Raw genomic sequence first — 21,891 nt, 5'->3', positions numbered from 1 at the left:
AGAGGGAAGACAGTGGTGTGGGGAGTGAGGCTCAAGACAGGAGAACAGAAAGTTAAGAAGAAATAGCCTGAGGGTTTCCTGGAGAGGGGGAAGGGAGGAGGGGTAAAGTTTATAGAAAAGTAGCCAATTTCCAGACCCCACACAGACTTCCCTAAACAATAGGAAAAATGCCTCAGGATTTCCTAGTCCCAAAGATTTAGTCCACTTGCTACAGTAGAATAATGACTGCTGACTCAGATGTCAAGACGTGTCTGGTCTCTCTGTAGTTTGTAACAGTTATTACAGGAGCTCCTGATGCCAAAAAATTATAAGAACAAGAAATTTCCCTAAATCACCATCCATTTTGATTTGCAAAGGATCTATCTTGTAATATTTTTCTCTCAGCCTGATATTTTCATACAGTGCTCAAGGCTATTTTATCCTCCAACATTTTTTATCAGTCCAGTCATACAAAAACCATACAAAACATATGTGAACATTCAAAATAAAGGAAAACTTAAACTTTTTAATGTATTTTATAATTTATTAGCTGAGTAATTTTCATGATTCCAGAAACTGCCTTTGCTATACTGAAGCAGATATCTTCTAATTGAAATGTATTGGCTGGAATTTTTTTTAGCTGAAATACAGTAACTTTTTCTTTTTTTTAAAAGAAAAATACAGAATGCAATGTTGTAGAAACACTCACTTGAGCAAATTGAAGCAGTGCATGGAAAATTGAGATCTGAGCCACTTTCCTCTAAGAATGTATAAAATGATTCAAATAGAACTTTATTTAGTAGTGATCCATAGCAATAGTAATTCAATTTAAGAACAAAGGATGAGGGATTTAAGACAACAATATAATGAAAGGGAGGAAAAAAAAAAAAGGTCCCAGGTGGCTAAGATTCTTCCTTACACTCAGTTAAATGCAATAATTAGTTCAGGTTATGGATTTTGTTCACTTCTTCAATAAATATTTGTTGGAGCCTAGTATGTGTCACGGAGAAGGCAATGGCAACCCACTCTAGTTACTCTTGCCTGGAAAATCTCATGGACGGAGGAGCCTGGTAGGCTGCAGTCCATGAGGTCGCACCGAGTCAGACACGACTGAAGCGACTTAGCAGCTGCAGCAGCAGCCTGTATGTGTCAGGTATTTTATTAGGCATTAGAGATACAATAGGGGAAAATAGAACCCTCCCCCCCAAAAAAAGAGGGAGATAATATCGGTTCATTTCCCTCAGTGTCTGACCTACTATGATGAGACTAGAACCTAAAAGAAAGTAGAGATCCCTGGTTGCACTTGGCACAATGGTGCGTTAATGAACACGTGAGGAACGTGGAGAAACTGGCTTGGCCCTCTCCTCTGTTGTTGCCCATTTCCTGGTGAGGAATTGGCAACAACCAGTTAAGAAAGGTCTGTTTTCATCTTCTCCCTTGATGTGCAGAGCAAAACCTTTAAAAGCCTGAAGTGTGAAGTCAGGGATAGGTGTCTTTTCTTTCTTCCCCCAAACCTCTGTTATTAGCTAATGGCTTGATACTTGCCTGAAAGGGAATTTTATCAAAACTCTAATATGAAAAAGTTGGAGATTGTTTACACTCTTTAATAAAGTTCTATTTGAAGAATTTTGCTTCTGTTGCGTTCCTTAAAAATTAGCTTCAACTTCACACGATCTAAGTACAAGCTAAAGATATCACTCCTTGTAATTTAATAACCATTTGTAATTTAGAACTGGAATATTGCCAGATCTAGAATTATCTTCAGATTGCCTTAGAATTCATCTAATATCTTATTTGAAAGTTTAGAAAAACTTTTTAATCAAATTTAAATGAGGCAAGATTGAAGTCATCAATTTTATGTTCTCTTCAGACTGGAGAGACTGGCTTCATCCCTGCTCTTGGCATCATGAAATGCCAATTGAAATTTATGTGTTGACTATTTTAATGATCAAATCTGTTGCATTTGGAACTTTGTAATAAAATCTATTTTCAGAACTTTAGCCATCCCCGTCTCCTTTTTTGTCTCTCAATTGTGTTATTCTCAACCCTGGTACAAAGTAGTCATTTCTGTGCTGAGAGAACTTCTCCTCCTAAATCCCGGCATGCCTCGTTAACTCCAAGTCCACCCTTCACATCAAGCTTTCCTTAAGCATCACCATCCTCTTCAGGATAGATTTGATTTGTTTTGTCACATATTTGGAGAGATCCATGTAACTTTCCTGTCTACATTTTGTTGTTGTTCGGCTGCTACGTTGTGTCCAACGCTGCAACCCCATGGACTGCAGCACACCAGCCTTCCCTGTCCTCCACTGCCTCCTGGAGTTTGCTCAAATTCATGTCCAGTGAGCAGGTGATGCCATCCAACCATCTCATCCTCTGCTGTCCCTTTCTCCTTTTGCCTTTGATCTTTCCCAGCATCAGGGTCTTTTCCAGTGAGTTGTCTCTTTACATCAGTTGGCCAAAGTATTGGAGCTTCAGCTTCAGCATCATTCCTGCCTATGAATATTCAGGGATGATTTCCTTTAAAATTGACTGATTGATCTCCTTGCAGTCCAAGGGAGTCTCAAGAGTTTCCAGCACCACAATTTGAAAGCATCAATTCTTTGGTGCCCAGCCTTCTTTATGGTCCAATTCTAGCATTTAACCATATATAATATTCAACATTTTAATATAGAAACTTGCAAAAAAAATAGTGTAATTGATTCCTATGCACTCACCACCTCCAGCTTCAATAACAACCCATGTTCAATATTTTTCTTAACAATTAAATCAATTAATTTATAATATACATCTAATAATATCTAGCAATTTAAAATTTGATTGCTTTTGACTAATGCATATAGTTTTGTAACCATTTCCGTAATTGTGATATCAGACATGTCATCACCCTAAAATGTTTCTCTAGCCCCTTTGGTGTCAACATTATACCATCTTTTTCTCAGTTGTTTCATGTCTCCTTAGGTTGTAAGAATCCCATATACAATCTGAGTACAACTACTTAGTCAGATAGATTTTGCAAGCATTCTATTCCCAGACTGGCTTGTCTTTCATTTTTTAAACAATGCCTTTGGAGGGGTGAAATATTTTAATATATATCAAGTTCAATTTGTCAAAAAATAGTTTATTATTAGGATTTGTGCTTTTTGTGTGCTAAGAAATATATCCAGAACCTAAGATCACAATAACTTTTCTACTATATTTTCTTCTTACAAGTTTTCTAATTTTGGTTCTAACCTTCTGGTCTATGATCAAATGTGTGTGCGGTGTGAAGTAAGAGCCAAGGTTTAATTGGTTTAATTTTGTATCCTCATACAAATTTAATTGTTTGTATGATTAGATTTGATATTTAATTGTTTGGCATTTAATTGAATAATTAAATTTGATATTTAATTTTTCCAGCATCACTTGTTGAAAAGAAATTTTCATAATCAAATACCTTGACATCTTTGTGGAAAATCCACTTACTAAGTATGTGTGAGTCTACTTTTAGATGCTCAGTTTTTTTTCCTTTGATGTACAAGTTTATGTTTTACTCAATATCATGTTGGTTCAATTACTATAACATTATATTTAGTCTTGTAATTAAGTCATGTATACCCTTCAACTTCAACCTTCCTTTTGAAGCAATTTTGGCTATCCCTGGTTCTTTGCATTTTCATTTGAATATTAAAATCAACTTGTTGATTTCTTGCATTGACAGATGGATTCTTTACAAATGAGCCACCAGGGAAGCCCTAACTTGTTGATTTCTAACAACAAAAATACACTGTGATTTTGATTATGATTGTGTTAAATTTTTCTGATAAATTATAAAATTGACCTTTTAACAGTATTGGATTTTCTAACTCATGAACATATATCTCTATTTATTTAGTAGCATTATTTTGTAATTGAAAAAGAACCAGATTTTATGAGGTGTTTGGTGAGAAGGAGACACAATACAGGAACAAAGGAGCATCTTTCCCATACCAACTCTTCTGAATTCTTTTTGAGGTCTCTGTGAAGAGAGAGATTTTTTAAAAAAACTGATGTTGATGGTTTCATTTAAGTACAGCTGTGGAACTCTGGATATAAGGAGGGCTGTGTGGGACTTGATAACGAGTTGTAAAATATCAGCACAAATCAAGTGACTCGAGGTAAAATATGGAAGCATTTTCTACCAGCAACATCCTTGACACAGTTTTCTTTACTGTATATAATAGGTTGATTACTGGAGCTGGGTATTTCCTTCCAAACTCTAAACAATCCTGTGGTGACTAAGACTTGATCTGAAGTTTCACGGGCTAAAGGTATCCAGTGCCACGTGAGGCTTTTGTGTAGGGCTCACTGAAGTCCTGAGGTACAAGCTTTCACCTTCCTCAGGACATTCTATGTGGCCACTATCAAAAAAAGTTCTCATTCAAACTGAGACCAAGAGAACACCTATTGTGGCTTTTCCCCACAGATATTGTGATCTACGTATTTGGGTGATCAGGGGTGGTTTGCTGTCACCTCAGTTAGACAGATTGTATTTTCCAAAACTAGCAATATGTATGTGAATTGATGGGACCTGTTCTCTCTCTTGAACCTGGGAAGGGACTTATAATTGCCGTGAACATTGGGGTACAGTGTCAGTGATGCTATGTGACTTTCTTTTTTTTTCTTTAAAATAATTATTTTATTGTAGTAAGAATACTTGACATGAGATCTACCCTTTTAACAAATTCTTATGTATAAAATGCAGTATTGGTGACTACAGTTACAATGATGTACAACAGATCTCTAGAACTTCCTTATCTTGCTTATTTGAAACTTCATGTCCTTTGATTAGTAACCACCCATTTCCACTTTCCCTTAACCCCTGGAAACCACCACTCCACTTTTTTGATTGTATGGATTTGACTATTTTACATATCTTGTGTAAGTAGAATTTATTCTTCTGTGGATGGCTTATTTCACTTGGTATAATGTCCTCAAAGTTTATCCATGTCATCCCATATTGTAGAATTTCCTTCTCTTTTACTGCTGTATAGTATTCTGTTGTATGTACACACCACATTTTCTTTAGCCATTCAACCACTGATAAAATATTTAGGTTGTTTCCACATCTTGGCTATTGTAAGTAATGCTGCAATGAACACGGGAGTGCAAATATCTCTTTAAAATTGTTGTTTCAGTACTTTTGAATAAATAAAGAAGCTTTTGCCTGGTGCTTTAATTCTCTTTTTCCTCTCTTAAGATACTTACCTATGGAGCCTAGCTACCATTTTATAAGGATCACCAGATGACAGAGAGTGATGATGCATATATGTTTCTGTTAACAGCCCCAACTATAGTCTGAGCTGATATCAGCACTGACCACAAGATATAAATGAAACAGTCTTTGAAAGATGACAGCCTCCAGCCTTCAAGCCTTGTAATTAAGACCCCAGAGCAGAGAGACCTTATTTAAGTTGATGACCAGCAGAAACAATGAGCGGTAACAATCATTTTTCTTATTTTAATCCATTAAATTAGGGATGATTTGTTATAAAGCAATAGATACTTGAAACACTTTCCCATGAGACTTTCTGGTACTGACTATACAAGGAGCTTGAATGTCTCTTAATACTCATTTCCCTCCTCTCCACGTGATTCTCCACATCTGTCTGATTTCATACACAGATTTATCTAGTGGAGTTGGACACAACTAAGCAACTAAACACTACTCTCCTATTATTTGAAAGGGAAAGTCCTTCAGTCATGTCAGACTCATGGCCTGTCAGGCTTCTCTGTCCATTGAATTCTCCAGGCTAGGATACTGGAGTGGGTAACCGTTCCCTTCTCCAGGGGATCTTCCCAAGCCAGGGAATGAACCCAGGTCTCCCACATTACAGGTGGATTTCTTTACTGTCTGAGCTACCAGGGAAGCCCCCTTCTATTATTTCCTCCCAGCCAAAGGGCATAACGTGGTAATCTGACTTTCTACCTATTCCTTTATGGAAGCCCAATGTGCTAAATAGTTAACACAAAATAATGTGTTACTAAATAATATTAAAAATACAAAAATATTAGTGTTTTCAAGTCTTTCTTTTCAACTCTCAAGATACTATTTTGATATTAGAAACATTTGAGTCTTTCTTATACCTTTTCAGCTATATAAATCTTGATTGTTCTTGATTCAATGTGGAAGACTGTTAAGTGTGGAAAGAAGAGTGCAAAATGAATATTTTAAGGTATAATTCACTAAATACATGTGTGACATATAAGTATGTACTAGGTGTATCAATGGAGATCAGAGATCACTTGTAGTAAGTATGTGTTTAAAACATTGATTAACCTCTCTCACATTCACTTTCCCAGAGAAATTTAGCATTATTCCTATTCAAGATATCCAGGACCCCAAACCAGCAGGTCCACAATTATGTATATATGAAGACACTTCTCACAAATTAGTCACTATCATTCAAGAATGCCTAATAGGGAGGAAGATTCCAGCAAGGAAGCACTTTTCTCAGCTCCCATCCTTGTTGTTGTGTCATTTGCTTAGTCGTTCAGTTGTGTCCGACTCTTGGGGACTGTAGCCTGCCAGGCTTCTCTGTCCATGGGGATTCTCCAGGCAAGAATACTGGAGTGGGTTGCCATGCCCTCCTCCAGGGAAATCTTCCCAACCCAGGGATTGAACCCAGGTCTCCCACATTGCAGGTGGATTCTTTACTGTCTTGAGCCTCCAGGGCTCCCTTCCTACTATATTACGATTTCTTTCTACCAATATACATCTCACACTTTTTACCAGTTTTTCCATTGAACTGTTATAAACCTGCGTCCAAACAGCAACAACAACAAAGCAAAGTGGAAAAAAAGACAAATATTCTTGCTCCTGTTGTAAGAAGTTGGTCATCTACTACCCAGACTCACCCCAAGCAGCACTCCTTTTATCAAAAGACACAAAGGCTTTCAACATTTCTTCTTGACTTGTATTTTTAAGCAAAACTTACAGGTAGAAATATTGGCAGAACAAAGTGGAAAGGGAAAAATCACTTTTAGTGAAGTTTAAGACACATAACCTGAAATTTCAAATATGAAAATTATAACTTTTTATTAAATACTTGACAATGCATGCTCCTCAGTTGTTAATGATTGTAACTTTGTTGTTGTGTCCTGTTAGTTGCTCAGTCATGTCCGACTCTTTGTGACCCCATGGACTGTAGCCCACCAGGCTCCTCTCTCCATGAAATTCTCCAGGCAAGAATACTGGAGTGGGTTGCCATGCCCTTCTTCAGGGGATCTTCCAGACCCAGGGATCAAACCTGGGTCTCCTGCATTGCAGGCAGATTCTTTACTATCTGAGCCACCAGGGAAGCCCTGCTGCTGCTGCTGCTGCTAAGTCGCTTCAGTCGTGTCCGACTCTGTGCGACCCCATAGACGGCAGCCCTACCAGGCTCCCCCGTCCCTGGGATTCTCCAGGCAAGAACACTGGAGTGGGTTGCCATTTCCTTCTCCAATGCATGAAAGTGAAAAGTGAATGTGAAGTCGCTCAGTCGTGTCCAACTTGTAGCGACCCCGTGGACTGCAGCCTACCAGGCTCCTCCCTACATCTCATATTTACCTAAAAGTGAAATTTAATAGTATAGTTTTGAATATAAATTAGTACAGCCAATTATTTCTCATTTTATTTAGGTATATCTTTTGTCAATAGAGCATTCAATCATTCAAGCTCCCATAAATCACTTGCTAATAAGTGATTATATAACACTTAAAAAACTGTTAATGCAGACCTTCCAGTTTATGGTTCTAGATGCATTTTATGAAAAATGGTTGTCTTTTCAGGAATGACAATTCTATTCAGATCAAATTTCACTGTTGACACATAGTTATGAGTTTGGTAGATCAGAAGCTTTCTCATTTCTTTGGATGTCACTGTGGCTTGCTCACCTTTTATCTATTAAAGTTATGTACTATGAGGCTGGATCAAAAATTGTGCCAAAAGCCTTGGACGTGAGGTAATTTGTTTTTTATTAAAACTCAGATTCTTGTAAACAAAGCCCAGGAGAAACATTAGCCTAAAAAAGGCCTTTTAAATCTCTTTCTGCCTCATGCCAGAGAAGGATTTTTCAGGCACCATGAGTGTGTGTCACAATATACTTACAGGTCAACGAAAGTACATCCATTCAACTTTTGTAACTTGAGGTTATACGATTTTAAGGTTGCCCATTTTCTAATTCCGTCAGGACTAGATAACTCACTTGAACTGAATAGTTTAATTTAAAAGTTCCTAGTTGTTGGAAGATTTCTGGACCAGGAAACCTAAGGAACATAAAACTAGCTAAATGAGTACAATATAACAAAAATAAAAACAGAAACAAAAATACAGAAGAAGGATCGCTGCATCTTCTTTATGTTCTTTATATTCTCTTCCAAGAAATGTTTCAGGGAAATTCAGGACTAAATGTTTAATATGCTAACTAACTGTTAACAGGTTAAAAGCAAGATATTGAGGATTCAGATCTTTGACCTTCTTAGACTGTTAGTAGGTACCTAAGACTGGTTTGTTGTACAGCTGTTTCACATTGCTTGTTCCAGAGGGCAGGTGGAACAAGGAGGGCTTTCTATCTAGCTACTTTGAGTTCGATCCCTGGGTTGGGAAGATCCTCTGGAGAAGGGAAAGGCTACCCACCCCAGTATTCTGGTCTGGAGAATTCCATGGGCTGTATAGTCTATGGGTTCACATAGAGTCAGACACGACTGAGCGACGTTCACTGTCACTTATAGATATGCTTTAATTCTTTATGCTAGGAAATGGTAAATGATTCCCAACAGAGTATTTAGAATACCCAAAAGAAGAAAAAAGAAAAAAAACTATACATAAAATTACTACAATAGCTCAGCTGGTAAAGAATCCACCTGCAATGCAGGAGAGATCCCGGTTCCATTCCTGGGTCAGGAAGATCTGCTGGAGAGGGGATAGGCTACGCGCTCCAGTATTCTTGGGCTTTCCTGGTGGCTCAGCTGGTAAAGAATCTGCCTGCAATGCAGGAGATCTGCGTTTGATCCCTGGTTTAGGGAAGATCACATAGAGTAGGAAATGGCAACCCACTCCAGTATTCTTGCCTGGGGAATTTCATGGGCAGAGGAGCCTGACAGGCTACAGTACATGGGGTCACAAAGAGTCAGACTTTAACACACACACGCACACACACACACACACTCACACAACAGACAAATGCTCTTGGTATTTTAGGGCACTTCTTTCCATATTCTTTTAAAGTGTAGTTAGTTTATATAATATAATTTAAATGAATACTAATTTGAACTTTATACAAATATAATTTGCTCATGTATCCATATTATTAAAGGCTGATTTAAAACATGAATGTATATCATGTCATTTCATGAAATATAGTAGATATAGCTTATATTTGTATTCATATCTATCTCTATAGCTATATATAATTTTTTCTGATTAAAGACATAAAGCAATACTTAAGAAATAGTAAATTTAAAAAAATTTTAAAGATAAATATGTGACATTTTTGTCAGTTTGCTTAACTAAGGGTTCATGTATTTATATTCATATATGCATTAAATGCATGATATGAAATTTTGAACACAGACATTATTTTTTCCCATAACATTATCTTCCTCTGTTCAGGGAATTCACCAGGCAAAAATACTGGAGTGGGTTGCCATTTTCTTCTCAAGGGGATTTTCCTGACCCAGGGATTACAAGGGCTTCCATTGTAGCTCAGTTGGTAAAGAATCTGCCTGCAATGCAGAAGACCTGGGTTTGATTCCTAGATCAGGAAGATTTCCTGGAGAATACCTCCAGGACTCTTGCCTGGAGAATCCCATGGTCAGAGGAACTTGGCAGGCTACAGGTCATGAGGTCACAAGGGTTGAACACAGCTTAGTGACTAAATCACCACCACTACCTCCTGCATTGCAAGTGGGTTCTTCACCATCTGAGCCACCAGGGAACCCCTATAATATTATCTTGAAGTGGATGTATTGGTTGCTCTTTATTATTTAAAATTGGACGATAAAAGTACATATTAAAAGCTTGTTCCTTTGCAGGGAACTCTTTTCTGTTTATATACCTGAATAATATTCCTTATTCCTTTTGGTAAAAAATATCTTGCCAGTATTTATCTTGTTAAGGGTCTTTACATCTTAGCTTTTCTTGAATTATGGCATACATTATTTTTGTTGACACATTGTGTGTTGTCAGCAAATATTTTCTTCTATTGGTTCAGGCTGCCTTGGTTCTACATTTTCAAGAACATCAGCTATCTCCATTCTTTTTGCTCCAAATCTATCAAATCCTACCTTATTGTTTACATTACATGCTTTCTGTATTTCAGGTTTCTCAATAAGTCTTGCTTTTCTATCCATCAGTATATAACTTTTTTCTGCTTTCTTTGTTTTAGGTTTTTTTGAAAAACTCTTGCTAATTTATTTCCCTTTCCATCTCATCCTATTGACTGTTTGTCTCAGGTATTCTCCACTTAGAACTTTTGAAATGCCATAATTATTGGTTTATTGAAGATATTTTACATGAAACCCTTGTTCTTCTGAAAACTCAAAGACTGGTTTTAGTCAACAAATTATGTTTCATAGGAGTCTTGAAGTCTATTGAAAATATTAAATATTTTCTTGAAATTTATCTTAGGTTCTCAAATAAATGATTTTTAGAGTAATGTTCAGTGGCAGTGTACTGTGATGGTTTGACATGCAGTCTGGGGATCAGAGTGCTGGGGTCAAATTGGCTTCTATTACCTCCCAGCAATGTAACTTTAAACATGTTACTTAGTTCTTTCCTGGTTTCCTCTTTGACAAAATGCAGATGATACTAATTTGTATAAAAAACATGCCACTACACATATTGTTAATTATTCTAGCTTTCTAAAAATGTCAGAACTCAGTAAAACAGGAGTACCAAAATGGATGCCAAATTTACTGGTTATGATTGAAATTTCTTTAAAAATGGGGCAAATTATAAAAAGAATGTCTACCTTCTTTTAGGATTAAACCTATTACGTTTTTTTCTGAAATGCCTAATTCTGTCTGCTTTGTAGTTAATGGAGAGCTCTCCCCCATTCCAGGGCTATTTTAGTAAATACACCCAATTTCTAATATTGATGTTATTTTTGAATGTTCCATTTCATTCATAGGTATTTTGAAGGAAAGTTGGTAGAAACTGCTGTTTTAAATCGTAAAAAGCCTGTTTATTATCTATTATGTTTTTTTTTTTTTTATAAATTTATTTATTTTAGTTGGGGGCTAATTACTTTACAATATTGTAATAGTTTTTGCCATACATTGACATGAATCAGCCATGGGTTTACATGTGTTCCCCTTCCTGGACCCCCCACCCACCTCCCTCCCCATCCCATCCCTCTGGGTCATCCCATTGCCCCGGCCCTGAGCCCTTGTTTTTAATTTAGTTATGAAATCTTGCAAAAGTTACAGCAACAGGCTGTTTAGAGTTCAGGTCTGTTATTCTCTTGAGAAGAAATTGTAGTCTTTATTCTTGCTCAGTTACCAGAAGCAGTGATTTAGGTATGAGGGTTTCAGTTTTCCTTGGTGGACAGGAAAGGAACTAGATAGGGTCAGAAGTCAACTTGAATGTTACTGAAAGGCCTCTGAACTTCACCTACTTTAGTTCTGTCAGAACTTTTGACCATGCCTTAAAGAAAGAAATATATTTTACCCAGTACATATATGTACACAGACTGAAACAAAATATTTTAAGTTGTTTATTTTTACTATATGTGATATATTTTTCTTTTTACTTTTTGATTTTGTTTCATTAAAAAAAATTACTCACAGCCTATTAAATTTAGTTTATTACTTCTAAAGATTTGTGGTATTCAATTTTTAAAAATATCTAAAACTCACTGGAATAGAGTTTGAGGTTCTTATGACTTACCCTCCTGCCCATATTGATGCTTTCAAATCCTATTGGAAAATAATGAAAGGTGAGATATTTATAAATAATATAAGAAGAGATTAGAAAAGATGTTATAATGCATAAACAGAAAGCATATTAACTGTAAAACATTTCCCTCTATCATTTGCTACACCCAATTTGACCTCCCAGAAAAAAAGAGATAATGTCAATTAAGAATAAAACAATTGTTTGACATGTGTCTTACAAGAGAAACCAAGACAATATTTAAATATAGAAAGTAAAAATTCCTTAATCCTAATATTTAGAAATTTTACTAGTATCTATTATATACAGAACTATCTTTTGCAACTGGACAATTATATTCTCATAGACTAGAAAGCAGAAGAGAAGAAAGATCAGCTAAAACAAGTAAGTTAATTTTGTTCACAGGTAGAAACACTGTGAACTGACCAAACTTCAAGAGGTTCTGAATTTGTAAACTCATGACAATGAAGTTTTTAAAGCATTTATTCTTTCCATTTTTAATTTAAGAATGAATAATTGTCTGTCATTTAATTATTGATAACAGATAAAAGTAAAGGAAAAGGACACCAAACATATCTTTCATTTTTGCTTTTGTTTTCTTTTACAGGCAAGCAAATATTAAGCCGAAAACTAGTGTTTTACGCTATCCATAACATGTCAGCCTGATTTGAGATTTATATAAAGCTCAAAATTCAGCTTTTGGTGCACTTTAAAAACAACGTAGAGCCTTTTTTTTTTTTCTGAATTTTATGAGCCAAACAATAGACATCATTATTATTCTAGCTACTTGTTATTGTACAGCAGCAATTACTGTACCTGCCTAATTAGACAGCTAGAAGTGCTACAAAGAAATCTTAAAGTGTCCTTAAATAGTTTATTTGGCAAGCCTTTTCTAGTCATTTGGCTTTGGGAAGTCTGCTGATATAAGAGTAGGGTATCATTTTTCAGGTTTAACATTGGCTTATGGTCAATTAAAAAAAAAAAAGAAAGAAGAGGGAAAAAAAGAGAGCAGGAGAGAAGGAAAGAGAGAGAGAGATTATTTCTTTGTCAAAGTAAGTCATTTTTGCAGGATCCCTGGGGAGAATACACTTACTCGCTGGTAGGGAGTTTCAGTCAAAAATATTGTTCTAAAACTGAAGTGAGAACTAATAGTTGAGAAATGTATATTTAAAATGGAGTTTCACATGAAGTATCAAAAGTTCAAAATCTGTCTTATTTCCATTCCTATGTGTTTCATATCTATTTAACTGAAAGGCAGAAGTAGTTGAACATTTGGAGTAATTTGTACACTCAGTGTCAGGGTAGGGAGTGATGATTAAGAAAGAACTACTCACTAGATGCTGCCATAAAGTTGGCAGTTATTTGCAATTTGATAACTTTCTTTTCTTTCTCTTGGTCTGTCTGCTTCTAGCCACAAGCACAGTCAATCAAAGGAGTTTTATGCTTAGTCTCAAATGCTGTATGCTACAGGCAAATACTATATATTTTTTTTTTTTACTTTTAAAGTTTATGTACCTTTATGTTCACTTTGGTCAAGGTAATTTTCTTTTATACAATTTAACAAGATCATTTGGACAATTTTCTAGAGGGTCTTTTTTTCACAGTAGTTCATGACACTGAATTTGACCGAATTCTAGAATAAGTAAAATACATTCTTTATTTATACTCCAATCCTATCAAAATATTAGGAAGAAGAAATTAAACAATTAATACGTATTTATTTTTAAGGAAATGAATTAACTATCTTGAATTTTTCTTCTGTGTTAAAGAAGAAAAACTAAACATCATAAAAAATATAATTATCTGTCTCTTATTTCTTTTTCTTTCTTTTTTTTGTTTGGTCAGCCAAACAATATTCTATTTGTGAAATAATACACTGCAGGAGTAAATTTAAAAAGCAACAGGAGGAACTTTGGTAAACTATCACTACGTGTGTTGGGTGTTCTGTTTGCTTTCTTTGATTAAGGCATTTCTTCAACTTCAGTATTTTTTAAAATATAATTTCTTTCCTTTTTTTTTTAGTTTATACAGCAAACTCTTAGAAATTCCTCAGTATTTGTTCTCCCCTTCCTCCACAGTAATAGGTTTTCTTTTAGTTGGATATGTGGTTGCCAAAGAAAAGGCAATATTTTCCAGCTTTCTTTATGACTAGTCATGAGATATTCTCAGCTTTCAACACTTGTAAAGGCTTAAAATGGTATCCGGTACATGATAAGTACAATTTACATTTTAGGAAGAGGGAGAACACAAGATTTTTTAAAAAAAAGACACTATTTCCAGGTCTTGTTCTAAAACAGATAGATGTCACTCCCCAAGTTTCTCACCTCCTTTCCCCTAAGCTGGAGATGCCAGGACTGGAACAGCCATGTTGGGCACCCATATTAGCCATCTAAAGATGCTGGCATAGCCCTTTAGCAGCTCAATGTGCCTGCCTACCATTGAATAATTGTATGAGAGTGAATGAACTTCCATCTTGTATGTGTGTGTGTGTGTGCTCAGTCACATTTGACTCTTTGCAACCCCATAGACGGTAGCCTACCAGGCTCCTCTGTCCATGGAATTTTCCACGCAGGTATAGTGGAGTGGGTTGCCATTTCCCACTCCCGGGGATCTCCCCAGCTCAGGGGTGGAGCCTGCATCTCCTGTGTCTCCTGCCTTGGCAAACAGATTCTTTACCACTGTGCCACCTGGGAAAACCCTCCACTTTGCATAACCCACTGAAATTTGGAATATCTTTCCTGATGGGACTGTAAACAATGCTATGAGTCATTACTAATTCTCCTTTAAGAGAATTTTTCCTAGGAAGGTGAAACTAGTTATTAGTTTTAAAACAAATATATAGATTCATTTGGTAAAATTATTAAGTACAATCTTTCAAAATAGGATATATATATATACACACACACACACACGTTTTTAGCAGACTAAAACACATATTAGTCAAGTCTGAGTGATTATGATTAAAGTAACATGTAAGTAGAAAGATTCTCAATTGAAATCCATTATTCTACAGGGAAGTTTCAATAGGATAGTGTTTATCTTTACCTTAGAATTTTTGATAGACATACATTATGCAGCTACTATTATGTGGAGGACTATACCAAAACCAAAATAAAAGAGAGGTGTCCAGTAATACATATACATTATGTGTGTGTGCGTGCGCATGCCTGTGTGTATTCAGAATAGCCTTTCAATCAAGTCTCTTATCTTCATCTTCCCTTTCATAGTCATACTACGTAAAAATCACCAGAATATTTTAACTATTCTCTTTATGTTTTAAGACAATTTGCTATAATACAGAACTCTAAGATTCCCCTGAATGATTAACTTCAAAATTTTCACCAAAGTATTCAGCAATTTTTGCAATCAATTATCAGCCTAATTTTTGGCCCCTTGGTCATCTTTTCTTCCAAGTATCTCACATTTTATCAAAGTAGGCTGAATTAGCCACCATTTTCCTTTGTTTTCACAGCACAGTTGATTTGTGTATCAGAGCAAACTGTGGAAAATCTTAAAGAGATGGGAATTACCCAACCACCTTACCTATCTCCTGAGAAACCTGTACGTGGGTCAAGAAGCAACAGTTAGAACCTTATATGGAACAACAGACTGGTTCAAAATTGTGACAGGAATACAACAAGGCTGTATATTGTCAGCCTGTTGATTTAACTTATATGCAGAGTACATCACAGGAAATGCGAGGTGCAGTGAATAACAAGCTGGAATCAAGATTGTTGGGAGAAATATCAACAACCTCAGATACGAAAATGATACCACTTTAGTGGCAAAAAGTGAAGAGGAACTAAAGAGCTTTTTGATGAGGGTGGAAGAGGAAAGTGAAAAAGGTAGCTAAAAACTCAGCATTTCAAAACTAAGATCATGGTATCTGGTCTCATCATTTTATGGCAGATAGAAGGGGGAAAAGTAGAAGCAGTGACAGACTTTATTTTCTTGGGCTCCAAAATTACTGCAGATGGTGACTGCAGCCATGAAGTTAAAAGATGCTTGCTCTTTGGAAGGAAAGCTATGACAAACATCGACAGTGTGTTAAACAGCAGAGACATCCCTTTGCCGACAAAGTTCTGTATACCCAAAGCTATGGTTTTTCCAGTAGTCAGGTATACATGTGAGAGTTGGACCATGATGTAGACCGAGCACCAAAGAATTTATGCTTTTGAATTGGGTGCTAGAGAAGATTCTTGAGAGTCCCTTGGACAGCAAGGAGATCTAACCAGTCAATCCTAAAGGAAATCAACCCTGAATATTCATTGGAAGGACTGATGCTGAAGCTGCAGCTCTAATACTTTAGCTACCTGATACAAACAGCTGACTCACTGGAAAAGACCCTGATATTGGGAAAGATTGAAGGCAAAAGGAGAAGAAGGTGGCAGAAGATGAGATGGTTAGATAGCATTACCAACTCAATGAACATGAATTTGAGCAAACGTCAGGAGATAGTGAAGGACAGGGAAGCCTGGCAGGCTATAGTCCCTGGGGTGGCAGAGTTGGACACAACTTAGTGACTGAAAAACAGCAACAGCAAAGTTTGTGTGTATGCTTTTCCATCAGCATTTAGCCAATAAGATGCTTTAAAATAATCTCACATACATAAACAGTTTTGGGGGAAATATCAACATATAGAAAAAATATACAAAATAATACAATGAACTCCCAAATAGCCATCAATCAGCTTGAACAATTGTCAGTTCACTTCCAGTCTTGTTTATTTCTATCCACACAGTTCTCCCTTCATGGATTATTTTGAAGCCACTCTCAGAAGTTATAACTTTTATCTGTAAATATATCATTATGGTTTCTAAAAGGCAAGATCTGTTTTTAAAAATGTAACCACCAGTGCCATGACCATGATTAAAAACCAAAAGTTTCTTGACATCATCAAATGTTAAATAGTGTTTAAGTTTTCAATTTAAAAATATATGAAGAAAATGTTTTCAATTTTTAATATATAGATTCCCTACTCATATCTCTATTTGAAATGTATTTGTCAATTAGAGTTTCTTACTGTCTGGATTTTACTGTTTAATATAGCATCTCTTCCTATTTTATTACTTTTACATTCGTTTTTGGGTCTACTGGCTTAATCAGAGTTAGTTTCTTGCTTTTTTTTTTCCTCATAAGGCTACGTCAGGGTGATAGAGTGATATTGAGTTCTTAAATCTAGAGACATGTTAGAGCGTTAGCTGTACCAGGACAAACAGAATATTTTAATTGAAATAATTTGGAGTCTCTCCTTACCAACAGGAATCTTCCACCATGATTTGGGAGCACAACAGTCAAGCTTAAACAGTCCAGAGGCCCAGTTTATCTTTAGGTGTTTTTTGTTTTATTTTCAGTCAAGTCATTTATGCCAGGAAAGAAACACAGAATCAAGTTTAAAGGAAAAAACAAAAGCTATAACTAGTTTCTATTTTCAAATGTCACAGAAGGAGATCGAACCACAAGCTAAATAGTTAAAAAGAAACGAGAATGTCATAAGGAGATATGAAGTAAAGTTTACACTAAGTTATTCAGGCAAGTCCCTAAAGAGATGTTGTATATGGTAGAGAAAAACCTTTAATATAGAGGAGAGTATGGAAGACAGAAGCAAAGGATTAGTTGACTATAAACTTGATATGACAAGAGTAACGTTACCATGTAAAGCTCAGAGATGTGATAGTCTGATGACCATATTGTGTTCCATTCTCGGTAGCATAAAAGTATGTTTAGTGAAATACTGAGGGCTTTGAGAATATTTAAAGGCAATTGAAGAAGGTGATGAAAAGTTTGGTGTGTGTGTGTGTGTGTGTGTGTGTGTGTGTGTGTGTGTGTGTGTGTGTAGGCAGTTATGAGCGTCAGATTAGGGATTAAAGTATCCCAGAGTAGACTTGATAAAGAAAAAGTTTAAAATATTTAAAAGAGTATCAGCTGAACTTGTTCTGTCTAACTGCAGAAGAAAGACCTAGAAGTGGTAGATAGAGGCTATACATGCATGGATTTGTCCTCAACCAAATAAAAAAAATCATCTGTGCTAAAGTGGAATGAGTTAGATTTTAGCAGACTCTTGATAATCTCTTTAGGATTGTTTTATATGTGATCTCTGCTTTATATCAAAAAACCACATAATCCTTTTAGGATGCTCTAGAGTGATATCTATAGCAGTAAATTCCAACTGAAATAGAAGCCACATCCTGGTTGAAATCTTCAGAAACTAAGCTTATTCACATAGTACATTATTCCCATAGAATACTGCTTAGCTAACACATTCCCTCACCCTCGTTCTGCCAAATCTTGTCACTAAGGATGTAATACATACAGTGAGAAATTGTACACTTTTAGCTTCAAGTAGTCTTTTAATACTAAGATTTTGTCTTGTTTGTTCTTTTATTGATAATCACTGTCATCACCATCATCAGTAACGTTTTACTGTCACCCTAAATCTTGGAAATCAGAACTCAGCTAGAGTAGAGCATCAGGTTTCATTTTTTTCAGATCCCCAACATTTCTTGGAGGATAGGAGTTGAGGACAGTTGGAGAAGAATGGGAGTGGCCATGTATGTCTGATTTCCCAGTCCCGTCTAGAAATCAAGAGGATTTCTTGAACAGTCGAGAAATAATAAGCAAAAAATGTGTAAGTGGCAGACAGTGTATCTGAGACACACCGGCAAACCTCCTACACCACCCCTACTCTTCCTTTAGGCTGGGCTTGCTGTTTGGCCCAGCCTGTGTTTGGCTTGTGTTTTCAATAGGAACTTCCAACTCTAAAGTGCCTGGTTCTTCCACCTCCTTTTCCTTGGCTGTTTCTGGGTCCCTACACCAGTTACCTGGTTGTGGGATATAATTCTCCACTTGCCCAACTTGAGTGCCATGCATATGTGGTCTATACACCACAGCTACCTCCCTTCCAGAAGCCAACATATGCAGTACATTTTGCCTCCTCACTTCCATCTTTTTCTGTTTTTTCTCAATTTGTCCTAAATATCAAGAATCCACCAAGATCTACTTGTTGTAAATCCAAGTGACAGAGACACAGGATTGCTTATTGAAAAGTTATTACTGTCAATACTCCTTTTCCGGGAGGTATACATAAGTGTGGGGAAAGCAAAAGGAGAATCTGTTACAACAAATGAATGATCCTGACATTTTTCCAGTCCTCAGTGACTGTGTTTTGTATCTCAGCTGGCAAAGAATCCACCTGCAATGCAGGAGACCCTGGTTCGATTCCTGGGTCAGGAAGATCCCCTGGAGAAGGGATAGGCTACCAATTCCAGTATTCTTGGGCTTCCCTGGTGGCTCAAGAATCTGCCTGCAGTGTGGGAGACCTGGGTTTGATCTCTGGGTTGGGAAGATCCCTTGGAGAAGGGAACAGCTACCCACTCCAGTATTCTGGCCTATAAAGTCCATGGGGTCACAAAGAATTGGACACTACTGAGCGGCTTTCACTTAAATCTCCTTGGCCATCCATTGCATTTTGCTCTATTCTCAGACCACCACCCTATCAAGTTGGTCAGAAGCAACTAATATCCCTTTTACACCATGTTGCCATGCTTCATCTTTTCCTAAAGAAAATTATTTAACCAAAAATAAGCAAAAGATGGTTTGAGGGAAAAACTAAATTTTATTGTCAATTACCTGCAGTTTCTAGGCTTTTCAAAATACTCAAAAAAAAAAAACAAAAAACAAACCCTACATGTATGTGAGTGAACTGATTATTTTTTTAAAAAAATACTTATTTACAGAAATATTCATACTATGGTAATCATTTCATTATGAAACTATTATTTGAATAAAAATTATAAAGTGTGTTTTATTTAAGATGAATGTTTGAAACAGCAGAAATACAATTCTATATCTGCTAAATTTCCATCTTTTTTATTCCAAGAATATATGATTTAAATTGCATATCTTTTCTCAGAAACCTGTAATATTGTAAATATACTGACTACTGTAACAGATCATTGTGGTTTTATTTAACTTATAGCTCCAGATTATAAAAACTTTCAGTGTGCGGAGATACATATATATGTGTGAGTGTGTGTGTGTGTGTGTGTGTGTGTGTTTGTATGAGCACACACATATTGCATGTGGATATACATATATATAAACATACATGAAGAAAGACAGAGAATCAGAGACAAACACAGAGACAAGGAGAAGAAACTGGACAGAAGAATATGAAAGCTTATTAAGACAGAATCTTATCATTAGGACTAAATATGAGAGGTAATTTTTTAATATTTAGAAAATTTGGGGCTGATTTCTCTGGCGATTGAGTTTTTCACATGCTAAGCTTTATATGATTAACTAATATGAAGTTATTTTTTAAGTAAATAAAATACTTTCTATGAAAGATTGAGGATTTTTTTAGTATGTTTTATATGCATGATGATTTGTCTAAAAGTAATCATGTCTTTTTTAAAATAGTTTTTGAAATACTTTAAAATCTTGATAACTTTGTTTTTCTTGTTCCTCTACTTTTGTTTAATCTGTTGAAACATGTAAATTTTAAAGGTGGATAGAGATTCTACTGACAGGAAATTCCTTAGTAGTGATAAGTGCTGACTCATAGATAAGTGGATAATCAAACGTTGTACACATGATAAAACCAATGTTGTGTGTGTGTGTGTGTTGCATGTGCTCAGTTGTGTCTGACTCTGTGACTCCACGGACTGTAACCTGCCAGGCTTCTCTGTGCATGGAATTTTCCAGGCAAGAATATTGGAGTGGGTTGCCATTTCCTACTCCAGGGGATCTTCCTGACCCAGGGATTCATCCCAAGTCTTGTCTCCTGCACTGGCAGGCAGATTCTTTACCACTGTGCAACCTAGAAAACCCTAACCCTTATGGCAGAAAGTGAAGAGGAACTAAAGAGCCTCTTGACGACAGTGAAAGAGGAAAGTGAAAAAGTTGGCTTAAAGCTCAACATTCAGAAAATTAAGATCATGGCATCCAGTCCCATCACTTCATGGCAAATAGATGGGGAAACAGTGAAAACAGTGGCTGACTTTACTTTGTGGCTCCAAAATCATTGCAGATGGTGACTGCAGCCATGAAATTAAAAGACGCTTGCTCCTTGAAAGGGAAGTTATGACCCACCTAGATAGCATATTAAAAGGCAGAGACATTATTTTGTCAACAAAGGTCCATCTAGTCAAGGCTATTTTTCCAGTAGTCATGGATGGATGTGAGAGTTGGACTATAAAGAAAGCTGAGTGCCAAAGAATTGATGCTTTTGAACTGTGCTGTTGGAGAAGACTCTTGAGAGTCCCTTGGACTGCAAGGAGATCCAACCAGTCCATCCTAAAGGAAATCAATCCTGGGTGTTCATTGGAAGGACTGATGTTGAAGCTGAAACTCCAATACTTTGGCCACCTGATGCGAAGAGCTGACTCATTTGAAAAGACCCTGATGTTGGGAAAGATTGAAGGCAGGAGAAGGGGACGACAGAGGATGAGGTGGTTAGATGGCATCACCGACTCAATGGACATGAGTTTGAGTAAACTCTGGAAGTTGGTGATGGACAGGGAGGCCTGGCATGCTGAGGTTCATGGGGTCGCCAGGAGTCAGACATGACTGAGCAACTGAACTGAACTGAACCTAGAAAACCAGGGTTCCCTCAATGAAAATAAATTTTAAAAGCTAAAGTAAAAAAAAAAAAAAGAAACGAACAAATAGATACATGTCATAGGTCATGAATTTAAAAGACTACTTACTCTCCTTTGTAATTTTTTATCTGCTAATGTTTAATGCATTATTTATACTCCATAAATGGAAGGAAGAAAAGCTTCTGGGTTTTTTTTTTCTAAATATTTAAAGTTAAAATTTGGGATATTGATTTCTCATGCTTAAATATGCAAAATATTCTGTATTCCATACCCAGGAAGCTGTTTTGAGTGCAGTGATGAACAAATGAGAGAACAATCTTAATCCTCTCTTTCTTTGGTGGAGTTTCAAAGGTCAACCCAGGTCAATGTGCCTCCCTTATACTGTTCTAAATCAACTGTGTAGTTCCTAACATAAAT

At 36.3% G+C, this 21,891-nt stretch overlaps 1 protein-coding gene across 1 annotated transcript in view; it reads left to right on the top strand.

Moving 5' to 3' along the window:
- LOC145525355 (uncharacterized) overlaps positions 1-8,798 on the top strand; it is a 337,940-nt gene extending 329,142 nt beyond the window's left edge. Inside the window, exons 8-10 of the mRNA XM_081538152.1 lie at positions 5,283-5,437; positions 6,093-7,196; positions 7,420-8,798. The gene's annotated coding sequence lies outside the window, so the exon portion shown is untranslated. The remainder of the gene's footprint in view (positions 1-5,282; positions 5,438-6,092; positions 7,197-7,419) is intronic.
- The last annotated feature ends 13,093 nt before the right edge of the window (positions 8,799-21,891 follow it).

This window comes from Giraffa tippelskirchi, chromosome 11 (genome assembly GCF_054371585.1).
Source record: "Giraffa tippelskirchi isolate mGirTip1 chromosome 11, T2T-mGirTip1v1.2.pri, whole genome shotgun sequence".
NCBI classification, from domain to species: Eukaryota; Metazoa; Chordata; class Mammalia; order Artiodactyla; family Giraffidae; genus Giraffa; species Giraffa tippelskirchi.
Note: the sequence above shows the minus strand (reverse complement) of the source record. Positions and strands in the feature narration are given on the sequence as shown.